Below are 12,257 nucleotides of genomic sequence, written 5' to 3'. Positions count from 1 at the left end.
TAACACTAAATATTGGATTGTCAAGAATGGGTATAAAATGCCAAAATTACTTATATTTGAAATTGAAAAGTGAATTCTTTTTTGGAATCAGTATTTGAATACTGGTCCTCAAACTCCTAAGCACTCTTTACAAGCCCAGAAGTCTATCCCACGTAGGGCGAACACAGACATATAAACATTTGACAATAACATAAAGATACTGTCTCAAGCTTGCTAGTGTATTGATATTGTTTTGGTATCATTGCATTTCTAAACTTGAAAATTTTCTTCATTCTGAAATACATGTGTCTCCAACAGTTTTTTTTTTTTTTTTCTGTGTCTAAGTTTGCAGTTCTGTGAAAGGCTTGGACATAGAAGTTACATGCAGGTTTCGAACTCAACCAAGACCAAGAACTGCCTCTCCTGCATCTTTCTGAATGTGTCTTGTCCTCTGGTGAACTGTTTAAGTATCAAGTGTTAATGTTAACAAAGACAAATGTGTCTGATTCTTTGTATAGGATGAAAAATCCTCTTTTCTTTCAGCTGGGGAACAGCATGAAGCATGAACGGCTACATAAAGATGGTCAAGGATTGAGACAACCACGTGCAATCAACACCAATGCCAGCTATCCCTTTGCGGGAGATGACTTTATTTAGAAGAGTATCGAGAGGAGAAATTTTATCTTAAAGCTGACCAGATCTTGTGTGAAATAAAAAAACAAATCATTCAAGATCCAAGTTGTGATTCGAATTCTGTGACATTTTACCGTGGTAAAATGTTATCACTTCTTTAATTACTTTTGTAAATAGCTTCCTATAATTGACTTTCCTGGTAATTTTTAAATTTTCATGTTATAAAAGGAAGTATAAAATGTTACCTTTAAAAATAAGATTTAATTTCATATGCCGATGTGGGATTCTTTTTGTTTTAAATACATTAACTTTTTTGTAGAGACAAAAATGTAACTGGTCCCTAAAGACATAACTGAGTGTGCCAGTGGTCCATTAAGAGAATGACTGAGTGGCCTTCTGGCTTGTCTAGTTATAAATATGCAGATCTTTTGTCAGTTGCCCATTGGCTGTGCATGATCCAACCCTTGAATGGAGCAAAATTTGACAAATGATCTATAAGCACAAAGGTAAATTATTTTAATAAGAAAAAATTTATATTTTAGAAAAGCAAACACACACATACAATTTCCAAACTAGAAAGGGGCCTGAGAGGTCATGATCATTTTACACGTGCATGGTGTCATGCATGCTGGAATTATCTGTAAGTCCGACTGGGCTCCTATCCAAGCGAGCTCAGTCATATGGCATCCTAGATGCTGGTGTGGGCTGGGCCTTCTAGTCAGCAGCCCGAGCTGCTGACTAGAGCACCCACATGGGATCCTCCACAGCTTGGGCTCCCACGGCATGAAGACCAGCTCTGAGAAGAATGTCCCTAGAGACAGTGTGTCAGAATACCCAGGGAGGAACTGCAAGGCTTCTTATGACCTTGCCTCCATCCCCAGTGAAATTTCTGTTGCTGAACTGTATTTGGAAGATGTCACCAAGGACAGCCCATGTTCCTGAAGAGGGGGCCGAGAGTCCATCCACCTTGTGATGGGTCAAGGCAAGGTCACTTATTAGAAGAGCATGTAACATGGTAGGTATGATTGTAGCCATCTTTGGAAAATAAAAAATGTCACATTTCATCTTTGAAAATCCACCAGAAAAAGTTCTCTTTTGTGTTTGTCATCCTGCTTCACCATGACAGGCTAGCTCAGACTACTCTCCACGGAATCCTGGAAGGCCAGTCCAACTCTAAGAAATTGCCTAGGTGCTCATATAAATAGAGGTTTGAAGATCTCTTAGATGTCCAAACAATTAAACAGATATTAAAAGTGTCTATATATTTCAAAGACATTTATATTTATTTAAACTTGTGAAGCATTTCAAACTGCATTTATCATAAAAATGTTTGTAAAATGAGCCAATAGACATCAAATAAATAAAGCTGAAAGCAAATTTTAATTAAAAGTGTCTTGTCTATAGCATAATGTTACTATAGTATATCTCATATACCATGTAGCTTCATAACTTTTCTCATATTTAATTAACAAAAGAAACAAGTAATTCAGAATATTATGAAGAGAAATTTTGCTACGTGGGTGTGTAGTTAAAACCTTGAGTACCTTATAGGGGAGGGAAAAGACTCAGAAGAGTTAAGAAACCTCCATTCTAAGCAGCATATGTATTCCTATCCTTATTACCAAAGTATAGTTACAAATCAGAAGCTGTTAGATCCTTTCCTGTGTGTTTCAACATTTTATGATGGAAGAACACATTAATGATAATTAAGTCACATTTGTGTGTTTTCCTATAGGAATTAAAACTGTGTTTTATAAATCTATTTCCCTTTAGACTTACAAAAAAGTCTACAAAGCAAAAAAAAAATTATTGCATTTTAAAGAGCAAATATCAGTAGTGATGTGTGTGTGTGAAGTTGCTTCACTTTAAACACTGACTTTCACAAATGTTCAAGATCATCTCTTTATACAAATGGGTTTAAAAAGTAAAAATATTACGAAAAGCTACTCCATCTTCCCAATACTACATTTAAAAAGTTCATATATCTAAGGTTATTTTTTTTTTATTTATCGCTGTGCTGTATTTGGGACAAAAGAAGCAAATAATCATAGTCCCTTCCTGTGGAGCAGACATAATCAAAGCATGACACCCATCCACAGCCACGGCTGCTTTAGTGAGGGCTCTAAACAGGGAACAGCGGAAACAATCAGAGCAATATGTGGATGGCGCCCTCTGGAGGTCAGGGGAGACCATGAGCAGGAGACGTGAGCAGAATTTCAAGATTTCAACTTGTCCTATCTGTGAGGGCCGACCCAGGCAGTTTCATTTTGCTGTATTTCAGCTTTTTTTTTTTTTGTAATGAACTTTCATCCTTTCCATGAGGTAACATATTCAGAAGTATCTCATTGGAGAAAATTAAAGAATTGGTAAATAATAATAAGAAGAAGGAGTAGGACTGGAAAACGAACTGTCCTTATCCAGTAGGTGGTATTGATTCCAAAAGTAGGAGCGTCTTTGTCAGGTACACGGTGAATTTAGGAGATGGTGAATTTGTGTTATCTGTAAGAGATTTCATGGTGTCTCGCCTTCTCTCACACTTAGTTTGCTTTTTCTCTTTCCTTTTCTTTCACAGCTTGATTTAGGACTTATTCTAACAGCTTTATAGCTAGTTTGTTTACCTCCACTCTCTTTTTCATCCAACCCTATTACTGGGTTAATCTTGAAACACCATACCATATCAATATCCTGCTTGAATCCCTTTGTCTTAGAAGCAAAGCTCTCTAAGCCTCTGACTTGACTGTCTGAGCCCAGTCTGCACAATGTGGTTTTACTTTTTCCCATTTTTACCTTCCACTCCTTCCCTACTTGAATCCTTTAATTTAGCAATTCCTTGAACATATTCATTCACTTGCTCATTCATTCAGTGCTAGGCAGTGCGCAAGATAATGGGAACATAGCATGGATCCTGGGCCACAGCCCCTGCCCTCAAGGCATTTCCCAGTCTAATGGTAACAATAAAATTAGATAAGTTTAAAAATAAAGCAACAGGGGATCAGAGTAGGTGGGTGGTGGTGATAAGGTATGTCTTAGGCAGAGGGAACAGAATGTACAAAGGCCAGGAGAGTACAGCGGGTTTAGGGACTTTCATTAGTACTGTAAAATGCAGGAAGGGGAGTGTTTAGAGATGAGAATCAGAAGCAGGCAGAGGCTAGATCATAGAGGACCCTGTGTGTGAGCCAGGGCAGGAGTTTGGCTGGAGGAATCCACTGGAGGCTTTTAAGCAGTGAAGAAGTATCATTTCTCATCTTCAATTTGGGAAACTCTCTCTAACTGCTGAGCGGGGGATATATTGGAAGGAATAAAGCGAGGAGCCAGGAGACTGGTTAAGTCGCATCATATTATCCAGGATCATTATGATGTGGTCTGCCTTGGGGAGATGGCAAAGAGGTGGAGAGGCATGTTTCCTTTCTTCTTACTCCTTCCGCCTCTAATACCCTACGTCTACTTGTTTCACCAGTTCAAATTTTGTCAACCTCTCTTTTTCAGATTGCTTATCTTATTTTAACACCTACTCAAGTTCAGTAAATACTTGTTGATTCACCTAGTTTGTGGCTGGCCCCCTCTGTTTGCAGTCAGAGCTGGGAAAGAAGCATGTCAATGTCACTTGTCTGGGTAGCCTTCTTTGTTCCTCTTATTTAAAAAGAAGAGCAACTTAACACAGAAATATAGTTCTTGCCTGTGACTTTTATTGTACTGTGCTCTTCCTGAGCAGCCCTGTAAAACTGATAGAGTAACTCACAGACTGAGCTACTTGAGAACAGGTCTGTGTCTTCCTCATTTTATTCCCAGCACTGTGCACAGAGCCTAGACTGCTGAAAACTCAGACTATTTTAGGAGGGCTAGTCCATGTACAGAGAGAAGGAAAGAAATTAGAAGGTGAAGCATGCTTAGAACTTTAAATGACTCACCATGTGGCACAATGAAAAACTCCCCTCCCCACTCCAGAAAATTTACCTCAAATTCAAAACAAGGATTTTGGAACACAGAAATATGAACGATGGATTGTTGTCGTTCAGAAAAAGTGTTAACAGATGCCAAACAAAGATGAAGAGAGCAGGAGGATTTGTAAAGCACAGCTTATGTACACTTCACATTTGTGGGTATGTTCTTTCTTTGGAAAGGCATATTTTAGTTGTAGCACCTACTTGGAGCTGCACTGTGGCAGCTGAGGGAACATTAACTTTTCATACTGTTCCCAACAGCTCCCAGGAACTTTCCAGGAGGTTCTTATGAAACAAAATTCAAAAGTTATCGTATTCATCATCTTCTTAGTCTGCTTTCTGAAACTTAACACTAGAGACAATAGGACAGAAACAAAGGCGGAGGGTTCTATGCTGTGCCTCCAGCATTTCCATGATTGACAAGATTAGAAAAAATTGGGTGACGATTAATGTTATTGTAACTGTATAACCGGTGACAGCCATCTTTAAAGTTCAGTAAGTGGCTTCTGTTGGCATATCCTGAAGCATATGGTTTCTTACCTTTGATAAAGCCGTATAAACATGAAGGAGATAAAAATATTTTTAAATGCACCCAATCAGTATGCATTTATAGAATTTTAAAGGACTTAACCTAATGTTTAGTATAGATGGTCAGTGCCATCATTCTAAACAGGTGCAATTACATCTCAATGAAGGCTTTGGATGAATAAGAGATTAAGCTGAATGTCTGAATTATGAGGCAGGTTGATGTAAAACTTGATTTGCTTTCTTTTTTTTTTTTAACCTTTGACATGCATTTTTCTTGTAATTTTCTCTTCTCTTCCAAGGTAGAATTCCAGCATTCAAAGTGACCTTAATTAATTAATGATTCTAGCTAATTGAAAAAATTTAAAAACAGCATTTGATCCAAAGGTTTATTATAGTACCATTAGGATCTTTCATCTTGAGAAAACTAAATTAGAATAGATCTGAGAAAGTATTCTTCAAATTAATTCTGTGCTAAGTACAGTAATTGAACTTAAGTGCGCTGAGACATGTTTTTCATTTTAAATAGAAATATAATGAAGCCCTCATTATCAGTGAGCATGCATGAATGAAAGGTGCTTTGGGTTACTTGAAACAGCAGTCTCCAACTTTTTGGCACCAGGGACCGGTGCTCCTATGAGAATCTAATGCCTGATAATCTGAAGGGAAGCTGAGGCGGTGATGCTAGCTCTGAGGAGCACTGCAAACGCAGATGAAGCTTCGCTCACTGGCCTGCCGTTCACTTCCTGCTGTGCGGCCCTCTTCTTAATAAGCTACAGACAGGTACCCGTCTGTGTCCCAAGGGTTGGGGACCCCTGCCTTGCAAGACTTCTTCAGTAATGTCCAAGCAGCAGGATTTGATGTAATTGAGCAAGATTTCACTTGGAGACTTGAAGGTGGATAGTGTTCCCAGAGGAGAAAGCAGTGGGAGCCCAGCAACTCCAGTGGCAGTACACTTGTATAGTATTACACTACAGTAATGCTCAGTGAGTTGTCCAGGGCTTAAGAAGGTATTATAGATGACAGGACTATTAAACTCCAGTGAAATCTGGGACTTATAGAAAGAATCTGCTGCTCACAGTATTGTCTATTTTGAAGAAGAGAAAATAGTAGGATTTGCAAAGGGTACATACCATAGAAATAGTCAATAGATAGTAGTGTATTTTTAGGTTTAACTTTTAGAAATTTTATGAAGGTTTCAAAACACAAAAACATGTTTTAATGACATCAAAAGACTATAATTTATATATACTTCTATACAAAGAAGGAAACCAAAATGGCCCATAATTCCCTATCTCTCATGTTAAGAAAAATATGACTATATTAAATGAAAATTGTCTTTTCTCTCTCTCAAATTCTATTTCTTAAAGATAATTAATATTAGTAATTATTTTTTTGACCTATAGCAAAGTATTTACTATATATGTGTGTAACCCATTGATGTGCTGCTAACCATTGAAAAATATGCATTAATCGATGTATTTAATGTGTGCATTAAATCGGTTGTTATTACTCATAAAATTCTGGTCAAAGATGACGAGATTAACTATTTGAACTATAGCTAAAAGTCACAGTGTAACTTTTATAAATTCTAAATTTCTAGTATTTATAAGTCATTTATAAAACCCTCCCTCTTTGCAGAAAAGTTGCAGGAACCAGAAAGTGTTTCCATGGATCCAGGAGCTGGAATCTTAAACTCAAAGACTGCTGCTTAATTTTGAGACAAGAGAACCACTTAAACCCAGAGGCTAGAACCATTCTTTCTGTGAAAACCAGAGCACTTGTGGATACAAGCTTCTTCCTCCTTGTGGATAGAAAATTGACTCCATATCATTTTATTAAAAAGGTTGTCCTTTCCTTGCTGTTCTGCCATCAAACTTCCATATATGTGTGTATGGGTTGGTTTCTGGGCTCTCTATTCTGTTCTGATTACCTGGTTGTTTATCTTGACACTAATACATCACTGTCTTAATCATTCCTGTTTATAATAATAATAATTTATAACCATATAATTTTTATTATATTATAGAGAAATTACTTCAAATTTTTAAATTCTTTTCATCAATTTTATAAAATTTTAGCCTTTCTGCAGGCACATAGTGATCTCACTAGGATTTTAATTTGCATTTCACTAATGACTAATACAGCTGAGCATTTTTTCATACACTTATTAGCCATCTCTATATTTCTTTGGTTAAATGTCTGTTTACATTTTTTTGCCATTTTAAAGCTTAATTTAACTGGATTTTTGTTTCTCATGTCATTGTTGAGTTTTTGAGTTTTTTTTTATATATTTTGACAGAAAGTATTCTGTCAGAAATGTAAATTGCAAATATTGTCTTCTGATCTTTTCATTCTCTTATAGTCTCTTTCATAGATTGAAAATTTTAACTTTTGACAAAGTCCAGTTAAACTATTTTTTCCTTTTCTGAATTGTGCTTTTGGTATTGTATCTAAGACTCCTTTGTTTATCCAAGATCAAAAAAATTTCTGTATGGAATCTTTTAGAAGTTTTATAGTTTTACATTTTACATTTACATCTGCAATCCATTTTGAGGTCTGAGTTGACGTGCTTTTTTTCCTTTTCAGTATGTGGACATCCAATTGTTCCAGAACTGTTTGAGGAAGACTATCTTTTCTCCATTGAGTTCCCTTTAGCTTTATGGATCTATTTCTGGATTCTCTATTCTGTTTCACTCATCTATACATCTATCCTTTCACCCACTCACACTGTCTTCATTAACTTTATTGAAGTCTTAAAATCAGGATGTATGAGTTCTACAACTTTTTCTTTTCTTAAAAATTGTTTTAGACAGCTTTCTTTGCTTTCCTACTTATATTTTAGAATCAGCTCAATCATAACTGAAAACATCTGCTGGAATTTCATTTGGGATTGCACTGAATCTACAGTCAAAGCTGGGTGAAATGACATCATAACAATATTGAGTCTTCTAATCCATGACCATAGTATATCTCTTCATTTATTCTGTATTAGTTATGTATTGCTGATAACAAATTACCCCAAAACTCATTGGCAGGAAACAACAAACATCTATTATCTTACAATATCTATGGGTCAGGCATCTGGAACAAACTTCACTGGTTGTATCTGGCTCAGAGTTTGTCAGGAGGCTGCAGCCAAAGTGTTGGTCACGGCTGCAGTCATCTCAAGGCTGGACGGGAGGATCAGCTTCCAGCCTCATTTTCACGACTCTGGCCGGGCCTCAGAAAACGTGCTTCTAAGCTCACTGGTGTGGGCTCCTTCACAGGGCTGCCTCACAACATTGCAGCTGGCTTCCTCTAGTGTGGGTGATCCAAGAGAGACTGAGAGAGAGTACCTAACATGGAGGTCACAGTCATTTTATAACATCAACTCGGAAGTGATATCCCATCATGTCTACCGTATTTTATTCATTAGAAGCAAGTGAATAAGTTCAGAGTGAACACTTTGAGGGGAGGGGATTACACAAAGGTTCGAACACCAGGGGGTTACCTTAGAGGCCACCTACCACATCTTCTCTGGTTCCTTTTATCAGTGTTTTGTCATTTTCAGCCTGTAGATTTTGCATGTTTCGTTAGACTTATACGTATTATATTTTTAATATCTTGTATCCTGAGATCTTCCTAAATTTATTAGTTCTATACACTCACTATTCTAAACTTTGCTTAAAAATATCTGAGATTAAACTATATCTTATTACAAAGATCTATACTTTTATAGTTTATTATTGCATAGATGCTTTTTTTGCCTCAGGTTTGTTGGTCTGAAAACTGTCTGAAAACTAACTAAAAGTTCCCTTCTTGTATATATTTCAATATTGAATTAATACAAATGGTATACAAATAGTGTTTAACTGATAATTGCTTTTCGTTGTCAGCTTTAAAGAAATGAAGAAAATTCTAAACTCAGCTTTCTAAAACATGACATACTGACTGAACATGGCAAAACAAATCAGAACATAGATATTTACATATAGTGCATTAGATTTAGTATAATATATTCAAATTATTTTTTAATGCTCATGTCACTTAGGGTTTAACCAGAGAAGTAAAACCAGTAAGAGATTATGTGTGTGTGTGTGTGTGTGTGTGTGTGTGTGTGTGTGTGTGTGTGTGTAGTTTATGTACTTGTGTATATTCACAGGGATTTTTACAAGAAATTGGTATATGCAAATGGACTGGCAAAGCAGGTCTACATTCTGTAGAGCAGGTGGTCAGGAGCAGGCTGGAATCCCACAGGTATGAGCTGTTTGGTGTTTCCGAGCTACGGGAATGCCTAAGCCCTCTTTCCAACATTATTTCTCTTTCTCCTTTGTTCATTATTCACTTCAGCCAACCTGATTTCATCATTTTTTCCTTGTTGAAGGAATTGCTCATGTACTATTGCTTTATTTGACCTCTTCTTCTGCCTCCATATCACCTTTCCCTAATTCCCCCAAGTGGCAACAATCTTTCTTTTGAAGGCTCATAACCCTTTTTACCTGTCTTCTTTATAGTACCACTTTCTACCTAGATTCTGGTGGTTGTGAACATATTATTTCCCCAATTCCTAGGAGGCTCTTGAAGGAGGATGTTTATTATTCATCTTAGAACCCTCAGTGTCATCCTGAGGGTTCATGGTGGATCACCTTTAAAGCAGTGTTTCTGATAATGTGACTATCTGATCACATTGCACAACAGAGGCCCTGAGAAGGCCAGTTATAGGTGAGTTCCTAGTCTATCTATGTCTTTGATGTGCAGGTGCACATCTGCATTTGGGTCCAGGCTCGAACAGCTCAGCTTCCATAGAAAGCAGGATTCAATGAACCAAAGTCAAATTTTAGGCATACCCCTAAACCTTTGTTTATCTATCTTCAGATTTATTAGGGTTTTAAGCCGGAGGCGCCAAATAAAATTGGCAGAGGAAGAGCAATGGATAGCAAGTGCTTTCTTCTGCCTAGTAATAATGGTATAATTGAAAAAGAAAAAAATAAACATATAGAAAGAAAAACTGACGAATGTAAGCATGGCTGGTACTTTTTATCATATTGCTCTGTTATATTAGAACAATGAGCTTATGCCTAAAATTTTGTACTTTAGTGAACGCAAATTTATTCTTTATGCTTTTAAATCTCAATGAGATTAAAATATATTTTATTAGTACTGATACCTGAAGTTATGTTTTTAGATCTAAAAGGCAAACTGAGCTAGAATTGCTCTTAAATTGACAGTTCACCTTGAGGACTACACCCTAAGTCTTTTTCTCAAATCAATCTCCCTCTCCCTCCTTCTTTCCTCTCTCCTGTCTCCCCTCTCCTCTCCTTTCCTCTTCCCTCACTCCCCTCGCCCCCACACACAATCTGGAGTCCTCAGTGAAAAGCTCCCATTGCATTGTGCAGGTGTTGGAATGCCTAGTCGTAGGTATGGATACCATGTACTGTATGTAGATGGTACACCTGTTCAGTTCAACTTCTTTGTAGTGACTGACCTCTGTTTTTATTGTACTTTTATTTATAACACAGAAGCATGGTACTAGATTGAGAAAAGAGACACACACACACACACACACACACAGGCACGCACGCACACACACACGAATGCACATGCACGCACATCCACGCTTTCTCCAGACCCTTTGCAGACATTTTCATCTCAGAATCTCTCGAAGTGTTGAACACTGTGGGGCTGGGGGAGACCTTTAACATTAGAATAAATGGTTCCAATATCATTTCTCGTTTTTACAAGATGTGTGATCTCAGGTAGTTACTCTGACTTTTAAATCATCACTCTCCTCACTTGTAAAGTTGAGAAAATAATGGTATTTAACTCATAGGTCAGTTTGGGGGATAAATTGAGATGTATGTATTGCTTGGCATGGTGGTATAAAGTGCTCAAAAATGAGAGTTGTTATTGGACAGAGGTGTGAGACATACTTTAACTTCAAAAAGATGAATCTTACAAATCAGTAGGACAACTTTATAGTGTCTATAATTTAAAAAAGTCATAACCTCTGTGCTCAAAAAATATTGAGAAGCAGTGATTGAAAGCAAATTAACACAGGATAAAATTACAACTTTATGTCAGTGTTTACTCATTTTTTTAAAAAATCTATTTCTTCCTAAATTTTTGAGACAAAGAAATATTAAAACACTTCTTCCACAGTTTTAGTGAGAAGAATTGCAGGGAAATTCTTCAGATTATCTTAATTTTCCTTTTTAATATTACCGAGAATAGAGATTTTTCTCCTAGTCACCATCCTATTTTACAGGATTAGAGATGTTGCCAATAAAGGCTTCAAAACCATATTAGCTACAATACTCATGATATAATTCTTATTCCCTGCATTGGCTGACAGGCTACTTAGATTCAAACGTGGCAGAAGAAATAGAGTAAACGTCTACCGAGGAGAATGGAGGCTGGACCAAACACAGACATTCTTTTGTAGCCAGCGCGCTATATCAAGGAGTAAAGAGAAAATGAGTTAGATATCTGCTGAACTAGGCTACTGAATAGCATTTGGGATTCTCCTAATAGCCATAAATAGAAAATGGGCAGAGATGGCAAAGAATGAGAAGGGGCCTAGACAAGTGTAGCCAGGAGTCATTGGTAGCTGGTAATGGCATGGCAGGTAGGAGCTTGGAGTCTTGGTGTTATCCCTGTCCTAGCATAGATAACCAGCCCCAGCTGCTCTGTTGAAAGAAGGAGCCTTTGCTTTGAAAGTCTTAATAAAAGTATAATAAGGCAGGGAAAATCTTATAGTCTTAAAACTAAAAGGAATTACGGGTCTCGTGGTGAGCTTCCTTTCTGTTGTGTTTTGATAAGGGCTTGGGAATTGGATCTGACACCCTGGTCCATGTGTATCAGCTTTAATGGGGGAGAAACTGCAGAAGAGAGGGCAGAAGTTTGGAGCTCTTCACGGCAAGCTCCAAGAAGACAGAGAGGGAGACTGTATACTTTTTCCCTCAGCTTCAGTGCTGCATTGTCCATTGGCAAAATGTGGCCAATCTTCCCTAGGGCAGTGTGTCCCCAGGAAATCTCTGATTACTCTGCAGTCATTTTACCATGTGGACAGTCCAGAGGGAATTCAAGGACTGATTTCTTTAATGGAAGCTTCAGGATCTGGTAGTATTTCATTCTGGATAAATAAGGTATAAAGGGTATTTTTCACAGTTCCAGTTGTGAAGGGTTATCTGGAATCAG

The sequence above is a fragment of the Rousettus aegyptiacus genome, unplaced genomic scaffold, assembly GCF_014176215.1.
Source record: "Rousettus aegyptiacus isolate mRouAeg1 unplaced genomic scaffold, mRouAeg1.p scaffold_m13_p_3, whole genome shotgun sequence".
NCBI lineage: Eukaryota > Metazoa > Chordata > Mammalia > Chiroptera > Pteropodidae > Rousettus > Rousettus aegyptiacus.
Note: the sequence above shows the minus strand (reverse complement) of the source record.